This window comes from Aphelocoma coerulescens, chromosome 5, assembly GCF_041296385.1.
Source record: "Aphelocoma coerulescens isolate FSJ_1873_10779 chromosome 5, UR_Acoe_1.0, whole genome shotgun sequence".
Lineage (NCBI taxonomy): Eukaryota > Metazoa > Chordata > Aves > Passeriformes > Corvidae > Aphelocoma > Aphelocoma coerulescens.
The window spans coordinates 26485191-26500860 of record NC_091019.1 but is presented as its reverse complement, the minus strand read 5'-3'; the positions used below and the strand labels follow the sequence as shown (position 1 = coordinate 26500860).

At 45.0% G+C, this 15670-nt stretch overlaps 1 protein-coding gene across 5 annotated transcripts in view; it reads right to left on the bottom strand.

The window, feature by feature from the left end:
* The window catches only part of TSPAN18 (tetraspanin 18), a 131058-nt gene extending 115909 nt beyond the window's left edge, over positions 1 to 15149 (bottom strand). For 2 of the 5 annotated variants that reach the window (XM_069017184.1, XM_069017191.1), the window contains exon 1: positions 5345 to 5466. The gene's annotated coding sequence lies outside the window, so the exon portion shown is untranslated. Of the gene's footprint in view, positions 1 to 4801; positions 5045 to 5344; positions 5467 to 5710; positions 7970 to 15050 lie in introns of those variants that run through there. The other 3 variants (XM_069017186.1, XM_069017189.1, XM_069017185.1) reach the window with 3 other exon arrangements.
* Between the last annotated feature and the right edge of the window lie 521 nt (positions 15150 to 15670).

The window sequence follows — 15670 nt, the reverse complement described above, 5'->3', positions numbered from 1 at the left end:
GATCCTTATAGAAAAAAACCCCAAAAAACAGCTACAACAAAAAAAAACAACCATCCAAAACACAAGAGCCCTCAGAGACTTATCAGTCATTGGAGTCCTTGTTGGAAGGACCATATGGTCAGGAAGGATCCCGTGCTGAAACAAGATCCTTACTAAAAACCTGTGACAGTCAAAACCCCACTTCCAACATCTCAGGACAATGACAACATACTGGTTATGGTTTCCTTTGAAATCAACTTGGTGAGGATAAATTGACACCACATGACTAGTCTCAATTGTCATGCAGTATTTGCTGCATATCAGTCCACCAGAAAAGCAGCATTCACATTAGGCACTTGGTCATCTGGAGCTTCCTGTATCAACACACCTGCAGAGGCAATTCAGATCCAGAACACCCCACACATATGCAACTCACCAGGATGGTGAGCCTCTCTGCCTCTAGCTCCAAGGAAGACCAGTGAAGGACAGCCTTGGTAGAGAGCAGAGGGTGGCAGAGGTGCAGAAGCAAATCCCATGGTAAGAGCAAAACATCTTTATCATAGTTTGTTTCTTTAAATTTTATCTGTGCAAAAATAAATAAAAACATGCTGACAAACTGGTTTAGCAGATGGTGTGGTTAACAGGAAAAGATCAACACACTGCCTTCCTATAGCCACTTCTTTCAGTCTCAGACAATTTATACGAAATTAGCCCATGACGGATCTTCACCAATGCACAAATGATAAACAGCAAAGCAGCTGTGAAATGCTCCAAGACAAGAGCTTGGGTGGGGAGGAGACCCATCCACCATTTGGTGGGCAATGAATTCACCCACATCCCATGAAACTATGGGATGGGATAACCCATTCACCAGTCTGGAAGCTGAACAATGAAAAGATAAGAAATGTAGGTGTAGGGGAAGGAATGGACACCCGAGGAATGCTGAACTGTGCAGTCATGACCTAAGGTAGGACCAAATGCAACCTGGCTGCCGTACCAGTTACCAGTGAGGCAGCAGTGACCATCAGAAAGCTAAGCTCTAGCCATCTGGAATACATCCTCACATGAAATACAATTAAAGTCCGATCACCTTCCCAGTGCCGAGAAGTGGATGGCATGAAGGGAAGGGACAGCACAAAATATGAAAATTTTACAAGGAATAAGCAGCATGAGAAAGAATGGAGTTGTCTGTACTGATTTTTCTGTGCAACCATTTTCTTCCTTTATTTGCCAGTTCCAATTAAAATTAATAATTATTTCCAGGGGGAAAAAGAAAAAAAGAAGAAAAAAAGAGAACATATAAGAAGTAACTTAAAAGGGAATGAGCACGTTCAGATCTGAAACAGCTCATTTTTATGCATCTTGAGGGAGAAATACACAGGCTTTGCCCTCTCATGCAAATGCACTACTTGGTTTTGAGTTATTATTTTAAAGTGACAACTAATGACTACCCCTTCCCAAAACAAGTTACTTTTCAACTCTTACAGTACTACTTGTGGGGTTTTTTTGCCCCCAAAAAAACAAGAAAAATTGATCCATTTTATTGATAAGTCAGTTTAAATTAAACAAACAAACAAACCATACTGAAATTAGTCAAAAATTCTTGAAAAACTAAAAGCAGGGATTGTCTTGCAACAATATTCCCAGACAAGGACTGCCTCAGCAGCCTCACAGGATTAGCAAGGAGTATAGATATCCATCTGTTTTAATTATAACTCCCAAGCAGACCTTGGACCTACTACCACCTCATGCAATGACTCATCTTCAAGATGTCAAGAACTATGCACTACCTCATGAAACTCTCTAAATACAACTTGGACCACCATCTGCTTTGTTAGATACATCAGGCCCCTTAGGCCTCAATTTTGTAGCATCTGAACTTTTCATGTCTTTCCTCCTCTAAGACCTATAGCCCCATAAATCCAGTAGCCTCTGTCCCCAGAGCAGTTGTGCCTGTTTTCCTGCAGCCTGGTGAGAACAGACAGGGCTCAAGATAATTAAATAAAAACACAGGAACTTCATTATTTATTTTAAAGGAAAATGTGTTTTCTAGGAAGAAAGTCCTTTAGTGGGGCAAATCTGTAAGCTGTTTATCAGCTTAAACTCATTATCTGTCCATATGGTCTTAGCACTGTGGTTAAAAAAAAAAAAAATGGGCATGCACTAGCTGATGAAATGTCATCTGCCCTTATGCCAGAAACTAGTATTTTTTCATTGACGTCAAATTAGGATCCTTGCCACAAGTGAAGGGCTACTGTAAGCATAGTCGTAATATTTTAATTATGAAAGGATCTTACAGAAGGCAGCAAGGAAGGCAGGGGCAATGCAAGAGAACCCATTCACAAAAAAAACAAAGTCACTTCATTCACATTTTGCCTCTGCTCTAATTCTTTTTTTTTTGAGGGGGGAGGTGAGGTGGGAAGAGACCAAACCAACTTAGAAAAAAAAAAAATGGCAAAGGAATGAGTTGCTAAAGCCAATAAACACACATCAAAGCATGAGATGGCCCTGCTTCAACTGCCTACAGTATTCAACCTGGGATAGATTAAGGCAAGACAAAAGGTGCTACGAGGGAAAATACAGCCCCTACAGCAGTGCAGACCCTCTCCCTCACTTACTCAGCCCTAATGCTGAGACCCCAGCCAGCTCTGCCGCACTGAAAGTGGCAAGGGCACATGATAGGCCTAGGTTTGCAGAAGCCCAAATTTGTCCCCCAGCATCTGCTGTTGTGATTTGAAGCCCTTCCCACTCCCCTGCTGAGTTGCTGCAGTGAAGCAGGAGCTGGGTTTATTGATTCTGTGAGTCAGAATTAGCCGTGGGACACACGACCAAAGGTTTAGCACAGGACATTAAACCTGACTGAGCTGTCAACTCGGTTATTCCAAGGAGAGAGAAACAAATTGAAGTCACAGTAACAGATGTTTCTCATGTTTTATGAACTGCAATATTATTGCTAGTTACAGACACAGTTTCTGCCTTTTAAAACAGACCTGCAACGCTGTGCGTGTGAAATTATTTGAAACAGCACACAGACAACTTGGCAAAGGACTTGCAGATAGCTCAGCATTTTCGTTCTCGCACAATGATTCCTGTTTTCCTTTCGCCCAGCCCCACCCTGAGAAGTATAATACATGTTAAAGCAGCCAAAAATGAGATCACGCCAGGATAGAGTACTTCGTTGCCATCATCTGCGAGAGGATGCAAACATTCTAACCCCTCTCCTCTTTTGTCAGAAACACACTCAGCCTCTTCTCGGTTTCCACTGTGGGGAAATTAAGTTGTTGGGATCCGTTCTGAGTTTTAAGGGAGCCTGGAAACTGAAGACTGGTGTTTTTCCCAGGATGTGTTATCCTTACACCTCAGGGGTAATAAAGGGATTTCCCCATAATTTACAAAGGAAATCTGGAACACCCTGCGAGCGCAAACCACCCCCAAGCCCGTTCTGCTCCTCCGCATGGAGGAGGGAGCGGAGGGGCTGCCGGCGCCCCGCGGGCTCTGCCGAGGAGCCGCTGACACCGCACAGCGAGAAAGCCCTCTCGTGGAAAACACCAGCATCACCCACCCGAGCCCTCCCCTGCGAGCCGGCCCGGCCCCGGCCCCGGCCGCAGCTGCCCAGGGCGCCGCCGATCCCCGTCTCCCACCGCGGCCCCGTTCCCCCGCGGGCTGACATCCGCCCCTTTCCCGAGGGCTCCCGCCCGTCCACCTGCAGACCTCACGGGGTTAAACACACAACGCGGGCAGCCGAACAAGCCGCGGCACAGGTCTGCCTTGCAGAAACGGTAGAAATTTTGTGTGGATTTTGCTGGCAGCCTGCAACATCTCAGAGAAGTTACAGTTCTTCCTTTCTCCTCACCCCGCTACACTTGAGTTCGTGGCAACTGTATCACATGGTATTTCAGCTTACGCCAACAAAAGCTGTACCTCGGCCACAACAAACACAGAAACATTAACTGCCTTCCAAGGAGGGTCAAACATTCGAATCATTTTAACATACTATAAAAATACCTCAGTGGAAGAAGATAATAAAGAAGCGCATCTGTACATTGTGCTACACAGGCAAATTTGAAAGGTTCCCCCCAAATTATGAAAAAAATACAGAATGTATCTATTTCTCTGAATGACATCCCTATCGTTTGCTCTCAGTTTCTATACTTTTGTGACAGAACAACTGCTGCTCCTTAGGAAAACACTGAGTATCAAAATAAGCATTTTACTGGTAGAATCCATCAAACACTTGCATACATCCTGTTGAATTAAGACAACTCTTTAACAACTCCACACACTTTTTACCCACTAGCAAAAGTCCAAGACGAGCCCACGGTCACAATTTGCATGTATCCTGCCAGGCACACAACCATCTCCAGCACACTTCTGCCCAACCAACTTTGGTAGCCACTGGCTATTCAGTGAATTATGTGCATGGAGTCTTTTAACTGTGTCCAAATTTGCTCTTATCTTATAGAAAAAAAAGCAGTAATCAGGCCGAGCTTGCTAATTGCTGAAAGAAGTGCTAGAGAAAAAAAAAATTATGATTACCAAACAAACTTCACAGAAAACCACCCAAATACAACAACACATCTGAAAAATGCTATTTACTCGCTCACTGTAACCTTTAAATACAAAAGTTACGATAAAACTTGAAGTGCCCAGTTCAGCTTGCAGAACCCCCATGTGGTACCTCGCTAACATGTTGCTGCAGCTGTAAATCTGTGTTAAAGAGCGGGCACTAACCCAGGGTAGCGGGATGGAAGATCAGCAAAGTGTGAAAGAGAAAATTCCTACCAGACCCGGCTGAAATAAAAACCACGAGTAACTGCCCCACCTTCCTCATCCGAACTTCAGGGGTGGTGGCACGCCCCAACACGCGACAGGCGCAGTGCAGGGCGCTCCGGGCACAGCCTCCGGGCGCGCCGGCTCCTCCGCTTGCCTTTACGGTAAGAGGGATCCCGGAGGGAGGGGTGTCGGGGCGGAGGCAACAGAATACAGAAATACCGAGGGCAGGCTCTGAGGCTCCCGGGGACGCTCCCGGGGCCCGACCCCGGAGAGGTGTTACCAGCGGGGCGAGTTCAGCTGGCTCGGGCAGCCAGGGCTCCCTCCCCCAGCTCCCGTGCCGGCGGTACTGGCGGGCGGGCTGGCTTCTCAGCCCCACTAACTTGCACGCCCAGAACCCCGGGGAGTCACGGCTCTCCCGCACATCCTCCCCTCCCCCGAGGGAACAGCGCAGCGGCGGGGTAGGCGAGCCGCCCCCGCGGTGCCCCCCGTCGGCATCCCCGAGCGTCCCGGGGCAGCGGCAGGGCGGTGGGTGCCGAGCCGGAGCAAGGCTGCGCGCCCAGCCAGGCGCCGAGAGCGGAACCGCGCCCGTTACCTGGCGGCTCCCGCGGCGGCGGCTCCGGGCACGGACCGGGCGGGCGGACCGAGCGGCGGCGGCTCCCGGCGGCGCTGGGCTCCCACTGCCGTGCGCGCCCCGTGCCCGGCAGCCGCGGAGCGCCGGAGCCGCCAGCGCAGCCGGCTCCACCTCCCGGCCGTGCCCCCTCCTCCGCCCCCGCCCGGCCCGGCTCGGCCCGGCCCCGGCCCCCCGGGCCCTCCGGCTGGGCGCGCCTCTGCCCGCGCTCCGCCGCCCCCGCCTCGCCGCCCGTGCCTCTTGTCTGCCTTCCCCTTCGCCAGAAAACTTCCCTGGTGCCCTCGGCAGGAGCCGCCAAGGGCAGCCCGGGGTGACTCGTCCCCCCCGTACCGTGCCTCGGCCGCTCGGGGTGCGGGAGTGGCAGCCCGGCAAGGGCGGCCCAGGCGGAGCTTAGCCTGGGACCTGAGAGCAGCCCTGAGCTGCCGAGCTCGCAGCAGGCACCGGTGGGAGGGAGAGCTGCCTATTCCCGTCTGCAGAGTGTCCTCGGTAACATCCAAAGGGCTTCTGATGCACCGGGGGGATCGTGGGACGCAAAATGAAGAGACCAGGGAGGTGGCAGAGAGGTCACGCGTTGACCGGTACCGCAGTGAGAGCTGCTGAAATGCCTTCGAAGATCTGCCGGAGAAACTTCAAAGGATGACACTGCGGGACTGCGAAGCCTTTCCAAAACGCATACCAAACCGAAGGAAGAGCCCGTGTGTTGCGACATGGGAAAAGCCATGGTTTCCTAAGGAAATAAGGCTTGTGCCGTTGTGCTACGTGTGTGTGCCTGTAACTTCTGAGCCAGTAAAAGAGTTTCAGTAGCATTTGACAGCTACAAATGACACTAAAATAGGTAACTGTGTAGAAGAGGTCATCTTTTTTACTGCTCTTGCACATAGAGCAACTGTGTCTCAAGCCCAACAGCATATGACAAGGGAATCCACAGGGGGGTTCATTTCAATTATCCCCTAGGAAAACTACTCTTCACTGTTCCTAATGCTCACTAAATCCTTACCAGGTTGGAATGAAAGAAAATGAGAGAGTAAAAAGAGTGCAAAAGTAACACTTATTCTCAGTAACAAACAATAGCTCAGGATTAGTAAACTGGACTTCAGTAAATTGGACATTATGTCCTCATATAACAACAGAGAGAACAATCCTGCAAGGGCCAGATCATGCAAGTTGTATGCAGATGTGTCCTGGTGCTGATAAGAAGTCCTGCTTATTTCATGATGCTTTTCAAGATGGGGGATGCAGATTTGGGCCATCAAAGCTTAGTAGAAGAACAAGAGACAGCAGGAATGTCTAACAGTGCAATGCAAAGGAAAGATAGATGTGCTAGCATCTCTGTATAGTCTCTGCTAATGCCTCATATCTCTGGTAATGAACAGTTACAAGGCTCCCCAGGTGCAGATATTTGTTGGCATTGGCTTTCTTTTATTTCCTAATGTGATATAAAAAATAGGGAGATACACACAGAATTTAACAGTTATGGTCCCAAATCTATTTCTGTGTAATAGCAAAACTAGATTACACAACCAGACTGTATTTGAAGCATATGTTTTGTTATAGTCTATTGCTTAAGACAGGCAATCATTTCAGCATCTGATATTTTCTTGTAATGTTTTGGCCCATGTTTTTCCATTTCTGTTTTGCTATTCATTTATTTGTGTCACACAGCATGATCCTAGCTCTGCTTGGTCTTTGTGGCAGGGAAGGGGATTTCCATTTCTTTATTAGACACAGTTTGACACGAGGTAATAGCCTTGTTCCTTATTTGATTCCTTTGCAAAGGACTCAGTGCTATTTTCCAGGAGGCTGGCTTGTCATACCCCTTAAGCAGCAGATCATAGCTCTTTCAGGCAGAGATTACATTTTTGCTCTACAGACCTGTCAAACTGGGTCCATTGGTCCTCCCCCTGCACCCTCTGTAACAATCTCACACGCCTGTAGCCCTGTCCAGGACTGTTGCAGGACCCTACATGCCAGGCAATTGTGCTGTACCGGTGAATAAATCATGAAAGTGTGTATCTGTTTGGCTGCACAACACTTACCCTTGTTTTAGAGCCTAATGCACAGATCTCATGTGGAGGGTTTCCAGTAAACTGACGGGGCTTAGTCCTGATGGGAACATCCCTGTTTTAAACAGCTCCAGATTCTACAGACAAAATCCTCTCCTCATCAGGGACACTCTTGGCATTTTTTCCAACAACTGCCACCCCTCTCCCCTCCAGTGACATCATTATTCTGATATTTTAGGAAAAAAAAGTGAAGGGTGATGTATCCAAAGACTTGTATGTGTTTTCTGTTTTCCGTCCTGATTCTGTGAAACTGTTTTGTAAATGAACAAAAGTCAACTATATGTGACCCCAGCTTTCAAATCTTCCACATGCTAGCATAGACACAATAGTGCTTTTACATGCCCAACTGTGCAATTTAAGGGGCCACTATTGAAAATTAGCTTCCCGAGTTTATAGTGCTTTCACCGTCATGAAGGAATTGCTTTGTGAATCCCAGCCAGCACTGAATTGAGCTTTGCATTTGAAGCTGGGGTTTACATTCTTTGTTATGTGTAAAGAATATAGTATATCCTCTGTGAACTTTAAGCATAACAAGAACCTTGAATAAAGCCTATTTTACCAAAGGTCAACATGTGAGAGGGTTGTTTTCTGATAAATAGATTATTGAATTGAAATCAGAACAAGAAAAGAGTTCCATGGTTTAACCCAAAGCACTAAAGCCACTTTCTCCTGTTTCAGAAGTGCCTAGAGCTACAACCCTCCCACAGTCTGAAGGGTCTGTCCCTTGAATATTACATCATATATATCACAATCCAAATAGCCTCTCTGTTACACTTCTGATAGGCTTGAGTTTTTGGGAAACCATGGACAAATCATGGCAGGTTCCTCTTAGGTGCAACTATACGGATTTTGAGATAGATAAATTTTACACCACAGAGCTCACCCATTACTTTTGAATGATTTCTTGTCTGTGCTTCACATCTTAGTTCTCAACTTCACAGTTTCCCTGTTCCTTCCTTCCCTGGCCTCCCCAGCTTTTCTCCCGCTTCCTTTGCCTTCAGACTGCTCTCTTTCTTTTCCTATTATTCCCTCTCAGTATTTCTACAAATGCCTTTCTCAATTTGCTGTGAAGGCAGATAAAGCAGGAACACAACCCCGATCCAGCTTGGCTGTGATTCCTAGAGCTGGACTGACACACAGCCCAGCTCATTGCCTAGACAGATGGGCAGAAGGAAACTCTCTGGCATCTGCATGCTGGAACCTGAATACCAGTCTATTTCCAGATAACCATAGCACATTCCAGGAGCAATCTGTGCTCAGGAGAAATCACACAGTGCTATTAACTTTGCCATGAAACTGAATGGCACTTCTGAGAGCACAAAACAAACAAGGTCTCAGCCACAAAGAGCTTAAGATGACAAACTGACTGTCTGAACCTGATCACCTGCTCCCAGATAAAGACAGCAAAGAGAGAGATCTTGTTTTTCTGACATGTCAAGCACTTACAGTGCTGACTGAAGTTACACTGCTCAGTATGTTCTCTCATCTGCTATCACACTGCTTTCCCAGGGCCCCTCCATCAGGCTTGGGAAAACAGCATGAGGGGGCAGTTGACGCACTGGTAGCGAGAGGTTTGTTCAAGCTTCATTATTAAAATCATAATTAAAACCTTGCCAGTGTATCTTTTCAACCCAGTTTTGCTTTCCCAGGCTCAGCTGGGAAAACTGAAGCTAAATTGTTTATGAGTTGGTTTCTTTGTCAATATCAGCATTTCCCAATCATTTTCATCCAAGCAACAGCTAAAATTTTGGAGAAAAAAAATATCACAGACCCTCCCTTTGCCATGTTTTTTGTTTTTGTTTCTTAAATCAAGAACTAAGCTGCATTTTGAATATTCATTTACAGATTTATTTTTCCCTGCTTTGTTTTCATATTCACTTGATCACATGGTAACATACATGTACACTTTTCTGAAGTGAAAAAGCATGTTTTGTCATCATTTCACATATCACCTTCCCATGTCTTTCTGACCCACAGACCACAAAATTGGACTCAGGCTTCCAGGGCAAGAGAAGTGTTTTTCTTAAGCTTATCCAACCCACGAACAACACTTTATGCTCACTGAGATACTCAAATAGGCAGACATAATTTTTGTTAATGCTTTCATGCTCACATCCTTCTTTCCTTGTCTTTGAAGTTGTAAGATTACACAAAGGAACAGGCAGCAGTACCTAAACCCAAAACTGTTGCAGCAATGACCAAACAAACCCTTGGACTCTGCCCAGAAAAATCTTAATTAAGAGAATTCTTTGTAATAATTTTAATATGCAGCAGTGAAGGGATACTGTAAAGGCAAAATGAACATATTTAAGGTGACAGCCATTTCCACATCTAACAGCAGGTAAAGATGTATATTCCTAGAAAAAAAAAAAAAAGGACCAGAAAATATCCTGTTCCCTGTTTGCTTTTTATTTTCAGAAGTTTTCTAAAATGGAGATTAAACCAAAACATCAAGATTTCCAACTACGTATATTTTGAGAAAATTCTCAACATTCATATTTCCTCTGAAGTGCACAACTGAGATTTTCCTGTACTCCTTGAAATCTTTATGGAAACTAACTCTGTTTCTCACAGTCTCTTTAGTAGTTTTCTCTAAGAAAAAAAGCAAACTGAAGGCCCCCATTGTACCAGGAACTTTGCAGTCCCTTACATGTTTAAATATGACAAGAGAGACAAACACGGAGGAACAGCTATCTCCATTTACAAACAGGAAATTGAAGCAGGAAGAATGAATGCTGAAGAAGTACTAGAGGTCTGTGTCAGCTCCAGGACATGAGCTAGGAGATCCTGGATCACAGACAAATGCTTTACTCGTCCAAATATCTATCCTCAAATGTTTTGTACTCTTCTTCACATTTACATTTCTCAATCACAAAGGGAGCAGGCTCAAAGGCATTTTTAAAACTCCAGATGACACTAAAATCATGGAGGTATTTTTATTCTCATAAGATTTTACAAAGCACCTTTCTCCTTTAAAAAACCAAAAAAGGTAAACCAATAAACATAGCTTCAGGGTTTATTGTTCCTTGAGATGTTCCAGTTAAATAACACTTTACTGGACAGTTAAAGTTCTTGACAATTTTCCTGTCAAAAACGTGGCATGTAGTTCACAGGTATCTACAGAAAACAGCAGTAACTGCCGGGGGGAGATGGAAGTGTTGAAAACTTCACTTCTGACAACAGTTAGATGGTCACCCTGCAATTTGTTTCAACACAGCCAGTTGTGTTGCCATAACGTGTTGAACATCTGCTAAAAACATATGGAATCCTCCTGGGGGACGTAAGTCGATGCCATTCATCAAACTATTTCATTGCTTCCCTTCTCCCCAAATGACTCCCCCCAGAGAGGCAGCTGAAGGAAAGGGTTCCAACGTCTATATGCAGAGAGGGATCCCTATCCAGAAAAGTGGTGGTAGCTCCCCTTGGAACGGGGAATATGTCCTACCCGAGTAAATTCTGCTGAAGCACATGTAACGTGGTTAAGGAGAAAAACAAAACAGCACCTCATCAGAGCTCCAAATCAGTCATCCCCCTCCTTAAGTGAAAGGAGGTAGCACAGTGTCCTGCAGCAAAACTAATCCCCCTTCTGCAGCATTCAGTTTACATGGGTGCTACCAGGTTAGCTGGGAGACTGCAAAAATAATGCCCTTGGGCATGGAAGGACCTAATGTTTTTCCCAGTATGACACAAAATAGAATGTTATTAAATCCAGAAAATTGAAGTGTCCACTGACTAAACATTGGGATGAATATTCATAGCTGTGTAAAATGATTTCAGGAAGGCTGTAAAATGCAACAAGAACATCAATGACTCAGAGTGGTGACAGTCTATTTTCATGGTGTGAAGGTTGCTGGACATCACGCATGATCCCAGAATTTTTCATGATCAAATTCAGTGCCTTGAGATGTAGCTTTTCAGATCTAAACTGATCTCTAGCAACAAATGGAGATGACATATCCTAACAAGTCCACAAAGCAATGATTGGATGGTGAAGCTACTATAGCCTCATTGGGATAGCTGTCAAAAACTACTCAGCTTTCTTTTGTTTTCTGAAGCTTCTGTTGTTTTTCTCAGATATGCTACTTTCTATAATAAAAGACAGTACTTCTTTGCAGACCTCTTTTCACTTGTCACACCCCTTCCAGGCATATACACAGTGAGGGCAGAAACAAAGCTGCACAAGTTTTGCTTCTTTTTCCCTCCATCTCAAGAGTCCTTTTGTGCGTTTGTGCGTAGGGCAGCCCTGCTCTTTTGTCAACGAAAGGGAGCTGGTAAGTGAACAGAGCAGCCATGCAGGGTATGGGAGCTGGGAAATTCCTGAGTGCTGTATAGTGGGATTGAGGCTGACTGGACACTAGGGCAAGATTAGTTATTTTTAAAAATGTAGTCATAAAATTAATGGTCCTTGTGAACCCTTCGCCAGGCACTAATTAATCAGCCTCCCGTTTTTACAAGTGAGAGCAAATGAATGCCAGGAATAGGCAGTGATTTCGCCAAGTGGGCAGTAGGACCAGATTTATTAGAATTTTGGACTCCTAACCTGTGATCAAAATATGATTACACCTCTCTCAGTTACTTCAAATGTGAGTTTTCTTTATCTGAAGATGAAAATCCTTTCACTGGCTGGACACTCATTAGTCAGAACCACTGCTATACAATAATGTTATTTTGCAGCTTAAAAATATGGATTTTTGTAGACCATCATGGGACACAGGTTGGAACTATGTGAGTCACTTATCTGACTGATTCCTGCTATGAATGTTTTAAACAACATTGTGAGTTATTAGCTGCTGTTTCCTATCAGGAAGAGATAAATTGTGGACTTATTAAATGTTGGAGCCAATTTCACCCCTGGTTTTACTGGACTGATTTCAATGAAACAATGCCAAGGACACATTCTCTTAGCTAAGTAGCCTGTAGCCACCTATTGCATTTAACTTATTGTACATACATCGCAAAAGCTTACAAAGCAAGAGGAAAGAACCATCTTCCTGTATTCTGAGCTACCCTCAGTGAAGGACCCAGAACTCAGATTCTGTTTGAAAGATCCCCAAGACTAGTCCTGTAGACTTACAGTCCACTAGAAGGTTGAATCCACCAAGCCCCTGAAACCTGAGAGTTGTGGAAAGCCTGGCAAAGGCTCTAAAGCTTCCGGCTCTTCCCTCTTGTTGTAACCAGCCCCTCTGTAGAACCTTTCATGCCATGTTATGGCACTTTCTGTCCTCCTGGCTGTGATACTAAATTGCAGAAGTGGCTGTGAAAGTTAAAGATTTTAAGAAGAAATTGTTAACTGGATTTTCCTGAAATGTGCGGCAGAGTCAAGATTAGGGGATTTAGAGGGAAACAGGAATTTGCCCAAACCACTTCAGCAGCACTGCTTTTAAGATGGTTTTGGTTGCTCTAGAAGAGGTGCAGAGGGGAAGAAGTGGTGCAAGCCCTCGAGTTAGCTCCTTCTGTGCAGTGTACCACCCAGTCCATACATTTCTCTCTTCCTCCTTTCCAGTACATCTCACTCTCCTGCTTTCATCTCCACTTCTCTAGGCTCCTTTTCTCTCACTATCTCCAGCCCTGTTGTGTTCTCTGAAGCACTTTAATTCTTTATTTTCCCCTGTGTATCCCTGTGATAATCAATCCCTCCCTCCCTCCCTCACTATCAGGTCTCTGTGTTGTCTTCCAGGCAATCTCATTTTGGTTCTACAGATAAAGACACAAAGCAGAGAGTGAGTAGAGAAACGGGGGTCAGAGAAAGTCAGAAGAGGTTTTTCTCTTTCAACTCACAAATGGGGGCAAATCCCTCTGTTGCAAGCAAAAGCAATGACATGTTAGAAAGGAAGAGAATGGAAACTCTGCCTTTCTTGGAAACAGCCACTGAAATACAGCAATAGTTTTGGGAAGCCCAGGGTATTGGTAGAGCAGCTGGTCTCCTTCCAACTGGGATTTGCTGTGTTCCAGGACTATAATCAAGCAAATAGAGAATTTGCCAACCAAGGCTTTATTCAGTGTGCCAGGGAGCATCCATCCCTTCACCTGAGCTAGAAATGTCTTCACTAATGTGCAGCGTGTGCACGAGTCACTAAAGAGCCTTCACCCTTCATCAGTCAGACAAGTGCAGTTGTGTGTGCAGCAGGATGAGCAGAGGCAAGGGGATGGCAAGCTATTAAGAATGAAGCCTAATGGCCCCTTGAGAGCCCTGGGAGGGGGGAAATAAAATAAAATTAAAAAAACCCTTCACCTGAATTTTAATCATACCCAAGGGAAGACATGAGATTTAATACAAAACATTACACAGCTGCTTTGCTACACGAGATTAACTTCATGTAACAGGATGAATAAAAATATTCCCACTCCAACTTTCTGAAACATTCTGCCCTGAGGCAGTGAGAAAAATGGCACAGAATGCAGAATGAGGCAGGGGGATGAGCTAGAGATGCTTTTAAGCTCTGTGCAAGTCACCCATCCAAAGCTGGGCTCTGACACAGATCTCCTTCACCATCTCAAATTAATAATTCATCCTTAGCTGGGCAATCATTACAAGATCTCTTTCTGTAGACAGACAGTCAGAGAGAACAAATGTAAGAGTTAATGCTGGCTGGCAAGACTGTGAACCTCTGGGAGCAACAGGCTATGACAGCACTGCTTAAGTTCTCCTAGGGCTGTGCTGAGCGCCGGGGCATCTGCTAAAGACTGCAAATGTGCACGGATGAGGACTGACCCACTTCTGCAGTTGAAAGCTGGAAAGCCTCCCGGATACACACATGATGTTTTGGCAACACAGAGAGAGAGAAGTTCAAGGAAACTAGGAAAAGAGTTCAGAAGAAGAGTGTGAACAAAAAATACACAAACAGCAAAACATCTAGTCCTAAACTCTTTGTTATCAGTCATCCAAGGTCAGTTGCTGTCAAGGTCAGTAGGGATTTTTGTGGTAGAAATGAGGCAACTTCCCTCAGCCACCAAGAGAAGTTGTACAGCCTGTCAAAGTCAGCAGGGACTTGGTCATAAATTGATTTACAAGAACATCAGCTGGAGATAAAACCTTTTTACTTTCCAAACTGTAGAATAAATGCATGTCCCTTGACAAGTAACTTTTCCTGGTAACCCCATCAACCATTTATGAAGCAAGAGTGGTATTTGTTTAGTGCTCAGCATGACAGGCAGTGTGCATTTCATAAAACACACCTCCTTCCATAATCGACAATTTAGAAAATTAACTATTTACTATACTTGCTAAAAATTATCAGAAGCATCCAACTGATCATTGTGCACATTTTGTACTTGTCTTTTGGGGATAGCAGTCCCATTAGATCCTGGAAATCAAGGAGCTTCTAGCACTGCCTAGGCCTTGGAAAATAAATCCAGATCTCAACAACTGCTATGAGTCAGATGTGATTTTCTTCTTTTACGCCAGATGAGAATTCACAACTTCAGTGTGATGCCAGTCACAGAAATACGGGAACAGAGAGTTGCCTAGGACAGCAATGCGCTCAGGGAAACCGGGCTGCCTGCTTAGTCTCTGTGGGAGCTCTGCAAAGGCAGGCTGGCTGTGGCTGTGACTGTGGCTGCTCAGACAGAAGTCAGAGTTATTCAGAACAGATGCAGCAGTCACCTACCTGATCTCTCCCAGGGGTCTGGCAGTAGTGGTTGTAGCAATCCCAATTCCCTTGTGCTTGCCTCTTCAGCCTGTGATTACGGTTGCACCCCTTCCTGCTACTCTTCTCTTGCCTGTGGAAACAGCAGACTTGCACCAGTCCCTCATCCTGGGGACTGAAAAATTCAACTTTCTGTATGCTATGGAGAAGCCTGGAGTCACCCTCAGGCACTGGTGATGCTCTGCAGCTGGAGGTGTTCTGAGTGAGACATAAATCAAGATACTTGGTCATAAAGCAGCAAGTGATAAGTCTTGGAGGTAAAAAAAGGTGTTATCTTTAGAACCAGGCCAAGTGCCAGCTCCAGCTAAGATAACAGACATTCTACTGACTTCCTGCAATTTTCCTTCAGTGATATATTATCCTCTTTACTTCCTGCCAGGGTGTCATTTAACACTGCTTTGCCAGTCTACTGTGATTTGCTCAAAGGAAGCTGCATTTCAGTGAGACTAAAGTAACTCCACTACATTAGAGATGTGCCCAAACTGCATGATTCTGAATGAGATTTATATACATATTCAAGAAGCTACATGGATTCAGTAGTTTAGTTTAATTTTGGTCAGTGAATTTAGCAATAATCTTTT